Consider the following 6061-nt stretch of genomic DNA (forward strand, 5'->3'; position numbering starts at 1 on the left):
GTTAACTTGTACCTTAAAAGGAGTGGTGCCTCCACAAAGGCTGCTAGATGAATATGTGTCACCTGTGGGTAGCCGCTGAAGGATCTGGGCAAATCTCTCCATCATTGCATTCCTTTGTCGCTCGAGGGATTCCTCGAGCAATATTTTGAAGGGATCTCCTACTCCCTCGTCGTTTTTTTCTTTTTCCATGGGAGGTTGTTGGGGTTTGCGAGGTTGGTGTTGCAAAAGTTCAAAAAGTTTGAGCCCTAACTCCTTATACCCTGACCTCGTTGAGGACATGCAAAGAAAAACATAGAAAGGGAAGACCGTTATGATGCCACTGATCTAGACTTATGTAAGAATGCAACAAAATATACATATAAAAATAAACATAGAAATGCAGTAGAAATAAAACTTCATTTCTTTAAACTCAAATAACTGAAACGCGCTTACATACAAAATCAAAATAAACTAGCTCAGGTGATGGTAGCTTATCTCTGAGAAGAGATGTGGCTGTTACATGCATTTGAATCATGTTACAATGAGGCTCAATGGCCTTTTTATTATTGAGAAACAATGAGAAACCCTAAACATCCCAAAACCCTACCCTAGGAGATGAAGCGCCAAAAGCTTGTGGGCCCCATTGGGGTAAGTTGGAAGGCCAATTTTTTTGGGTCATAACTTTGGCGTACGATCTCTGTTTGGCTATCATAATACCTCAAATAGAAGGCCAAAATAAACCAATAAGCTTATCAGGAACTTTTTCGGTCTCTTTGTTTTCCCTAAAAACATATTTTAGTACCTCATTATGGCTCCATAAGTTTAGGACATGAAAAACTGCCAAAAATAGTAAGTTGTGCTACAATTAACGAAACTGAAAAGAAATAACTGTGGGGGTCCAAGTGGAATAGGTGGGTAGCCACCAATATCCAGCTAGATCATTCCTCCCCCTTAGGAAGCAATGGTCCATATTGCATTGAATGCATCCACGAGATAGGGAAACTTCTGTTGGGCTTGGTCATTGGTGAGCCACTTACCCTTGTGCAGGAGTTGGTCATCTTTGACAACCCGATATAATTGGATCTTCTGCTGGAAATTGTTCTTGATATGTGTGTCCATGATCTGATCAGTCGTGGCATGTTCCATGCAGTCTGGGTTTAGATTTGTTGGTGTGAGTTGTTCTGCAATATCTGATGTGCCCAATAATGGTGGAAAGTATGGCCGAAGGTGTTCCACATTGAACACTAGGTGCAGGTCAAGGAATGGGGGAATTCTGAGCTCAAAAGCCTGATCTCCCACAACCTTAGTGATGGTGTAGTGACCATATTGAAGCGAGCGAAGCTTTTGGTGGGCCCCAATGAGACGCACCTTCTGCAATTGTAACCAAACTTTGTCGCCCACCTGGAACTTGTGTGGCACCCAATACTGACAATGATGCAATTTGTACTTAACATTTGCTCTATCCAATATGTCATGGACTTGCTGGAAAATGTGATGGATGTGTTCAATGAAGTTGGAATCTCTATTAGCTTCATATTGGACATGAGTTGCATCTGACTGAGTACATGCAAGTGGTATGGAAGCATCAATGGGACATAGTTGTTGGAATCCCAACCCCACCTGAAAGGGTTTGTGGCCAGTTGAGATATGGAGAGCTTTGTTGTAGCTGTGCTAGACATAGGGGAGGCTTTCATCCCATGTGCATGGATGCTTCGAGTTGTACATGCATAGGATGTGCACAATCGTCTTGTTGATGACCTTTGTTTGGCCATCAGTTTGGGGGTGAAAGGTTGTGGGCTTAGTGAGCTTGGTATCCAACATCAACTAGAGGCTTGACCAAAATGTACTTAGGAACTTTATATCCTAATCTAAGATAATCGATTGTGGGATCCCAAAGTGTACCCACACTCGTTCAAAGAAGAGCTTAGTATTGGCTTCCGCTGTGATACTCTTCTTGTAGTCTGCCTGAATGACCATCTTAGAGAATCTGTCGATGACCACAAAAACACAATTGGTTCCATTCTTAGTAGAAGGAAGACCTGACATGTAATCCATCGAGATGGATTCCCAAGGCTGACTAGGAGTAGGTATAGGGGAATATAGGCCTTGCTTTTTGATGGCCAGTTTGGAAATAGCATAGGAAGTGCAAGATATAATGTAACTCTCAACATCCTGTCGAAGGTTCAGCCAATAAAAATACTTCTGTAGCATGACCATTATTTTCTCTACTCCAAAATGTCCAACGACCTGACTGTAGTGCACCTCCTAAATCATTTTTTCACACTCACTTGTAGGAACACAAAGGTGTCTGAGGTGGCATAACATTGTGCCCTGGAGGTGAAAATATAGAACTTTCTTGCCTTCCAGGAGCATCTGGTATGTGTTACCGAATTCTGGATCGCTCTTACAAAGATGTAGAAATTCCCAATGTAGATCACCTGATAATGCAATATACTAAAGAAAAATACTTGATCTACTTCTACAAACAAACTTGCGGAAGCTTAATCGATTTTGAGCAAGATAAAATAGAACATATATAACAAATGAAGAAGAAACAATCACAAATGAACACAAAATAATACTCTAGGGAAAGCCTCAGCTAAAAACCCCGCTATCTGTATTATCATACAAGTGGAAATATCTCAGGATTACACAAAGCTTTAGCTCACAAGCTATCTAGCTCTCAGTACAATCCCTCATTGTTGCTCATAGACAGAATAGACAACACATATGCCTTCCTTTAGTCCTCCAAGCCTCCTATTACCTTACGCAGTTTCTCCTGGGTCCTCCAGCTGCAACCTGTGTGATTGTCACCTCACACACAACACTGACCTCTGAAATAACTGCGCAATCCTGAAAGAGATGATTCCTTCTGCATGGATGAGTTTCCTTTATAGGAAAATTCCTCCAACTGATAGTACATTGTCCCTTCCTTTAATTTCAACTGGGTCTTTCTCTAAACTGACATGCGTGAGTTATTTATGAGAGAATATTTAGTTATTTGGAGAACACTAGTTGCATGCATGCATGCATTAACTGACTGAACTCACAATTAGTTCCTCCAACTGTTTGGAACTAATTTAACTGGACTTAACTCAGTTAACTGAGCTAACTAATTACCACTCAAATACAACTCATCCTTATCTCCTTAATTAAGGGATAACTTCCTTAATCAAAGGGATAATTGTTGCATGTCTTCACAAAGACTTCATCTTTGATTTTCTCCAACTAATTAACTCAAGATAAATTGATTAATTATTTTTCAAACGGCTAGTGAGACTAAATTCGAATTTTAGTTCTCAATTTTGATTCAAGGACAAAACAAAATTGGAATATATCCCGAAATGCTATTTATAGCAATGCTATTTTTAGCATTTCTAATTTTTGCTATTTCCAACAAGGTTGGAGTATATCCTGAAATGCTATTTATAGAAATGTTATTTTTAGCATTTCTTGTTGCTATTTTCAACACTCCCTCTCAACAAGAAAGGCATTCAACTCGAACCCGATCCTGAACCTTTCAAATGTTCTGCATGCAACAATTCTCTCAAGTGTTGTTGCTCCAACAACTCTAGAAACAAAAAATATACAACCTGAATCAATATAATGCATCTGTCATCAAAGTCTCTAACTGTTATTGCCTCTGTCGACTGAAAACTTTGAACCTCTGTGCTCTTCAGTATCTGACTGCTCTAGCCTTTGCCACTTTGATCTCTCACTGCATCATTCACACTGATTCCTCCTGCTGCATCTGTGCCGTTGCTGGTTCTATCTCCCAGCAATGCATCTGCACTGCACCTTCTCTCATCATGTTGCATCGTGCTACCCAATGCTGCACAGCATCTCAGTTATTGAGAAGTAAGTAACTGATCTCCCAACTGACCTCCCTATTGGGCTAGAAACACCCTCTGATGCTGAAGCTCCCTCTGCCGCTCCATCTACATCTGTTTATACCCACTGAGCTAGTCCTGCTACTCCTCGTCAAGACTCCCGTAGCAAGGTCTAATCAAAGAGGTTGGGTACCTCAAGGATCCTACCTGTATTTCAACCTTCTTGGGACTATCACTCCACATTGCCCCACCTCCCACCTGGAGGTATGGATGCATGTGATCCCTCTACCCACTTGGCTCGAAATTCCCCCCACTAGAGGTCTTTGTATGAGTGGATGCCTCCACTCAATCTCCTCTCGACTTCTCTAGTTGTGGCTACTCCACAACCTCCTAAAGTTTCTTTACCAATTGTGGCTCCTCCACAATGGTCTAAGACTTCTTTTGGCGCTGCGTGTTGAGAGGTAATGTACTCTCCCTCTCAACCACCAAGTCTCCAATAGTTTCCTTGCTCCTCAAGGCTTTGCATGCATCTTGAACCTCAAGAGCATATAGGTTCTTGACTCGTGAACCAATCTGCTTCACTTGTCTCATGGTGATGTGTCTAAGGAAAACATTTCCCTTACTGAAGACTACATCATAGCCTTTGTCCTCCAGCATCGCGATCGATACCAAGTTCTTCTTCAGTCATGGCACATACTTCACATCTGTCAAGGTGATGCAAGCTCCATGCTCCCTCTAAAAAGCAACCGTCCCTACACCTGAAACACAATACCTTTCATCGTCACCCATCTCTATGAGTATCTGGAGGTCTTTCTCCTCCAAGGTACTGAACAAACTCTTATCACCGCTCATGTGGAATGAGGCTCCACTGTCAAGAAACCAACCACAACCCATCATCGATGAAACCATGCATGTGATGAGGGTAAAATCCAATTCGAACTAAGAGGCCAATGCCTCACCTTTAGATCCTTCCTTGGATCCCTTCTTGGATTTCTTCAATGGATAATTAGTTGCATAACGGCCCACCTCATGACAATTAAAGCATCACACTTTATATTTTTCAATCTTCTTCCCTCCATGAGAAGAACTCGATTGAGGATGAGAATCCTTCTCCTTCCCTTTCTTTGCCTTACTCGCTAAGGAGAAATTTTCTTCATCCTCCTTGGATGAAGAACCATCTCTGGTGCTTCTCCTGATCTCCTCCTGCATCAGATCCGACCACAGTCGTCTTCCATTTACTGAGTCTTGGTAGCTATGCCAGCTCTTAGGAAGACCGAGGAGAGCAAGACTCACCATGTCATCATCAGTTGTCGTGATTCCTACACTTCCAAGATCATCTCTATATGTGGTGAGCTTGTTTAGATATGTAGAGATTGTGTCGCCCTTTTCACACTTGATTTTCTTAAGCTTGTCTTTCAGCGCCAGCTTCCTCTAATCGTTGTTGTTCTGATATAGATCCTTCAATGTTTTCCACATTGAAAATGATGTCTCCTTCCCATGGAGACTCGAGACAATGTGGTCACGAACTCCCTCCAGAAGAATCCTCCTCTCTCTAGCCACACATTTCTTCCATTCCACCAATTCTTAGGAATTAGTTGTTGCTGGCTTGGGGACTTCTTGATCAATGAAGTCCTTAAAATCATTGTCCTCTAATACCGCTTCCATGTGATCCTTCCAGGCTATATAATTTGAGCTGCCATCTAAGGCATACTCGAGTCTCAAACCATTGAATGCCATTTGTGAAATTTGAGATGTGATAAGTATTCGATTTCTATAATCAAAAAATTCAACCTTCGAACTCCTCCATTTTGTGTATATTGTTCTTTGCTTTGATCACCTTTACTCTGATACCATGTAGAAATTCCCAATGTAGATCACCTGATAATGCAATATACTAAAGAAAAATACTTGATCTACTTCTACAAACAAACTTGCGTAGCTTAATCAATTTTGAGCAAGATCAAATAGAACACATATAACAGATGAAGAAGAAACAATCACACATGAACACAGAAGAATACTCTGGGGAAATCCTCAGCTAAAAACCCTGCTATCTGTATTATCATACAAGAGGAAATATCTCAAGATTACACAAAGCTTTAGCTCACAAGCTATCCAACTCTCAGTACAATCCCTCACTACTGCTCATAGACAGAATAGATAACACATATGCCTTCCTTCAGTCCTCCAATCCTCCTATTTCCTTGTGCAGTTTCTCCTGGGTCCTCCAGCTGCAACCTATGTGATTCTCA

Source organism: Pinus tabuliformis, chromosome Q (assembly GCF_031772625.1).
Source record: "Pinus tabuliformis cultivar Carrire ecotype Pingquan chromosome Q, CPIR1, whole genome shotgun sequence".
Taxonomy (NCBI): Eukaryota; Viridiplantae; Streptophyta; class Pinopsida; order Pinales; family Pinaceae; genus Pinus; species Pinus tabuliformis.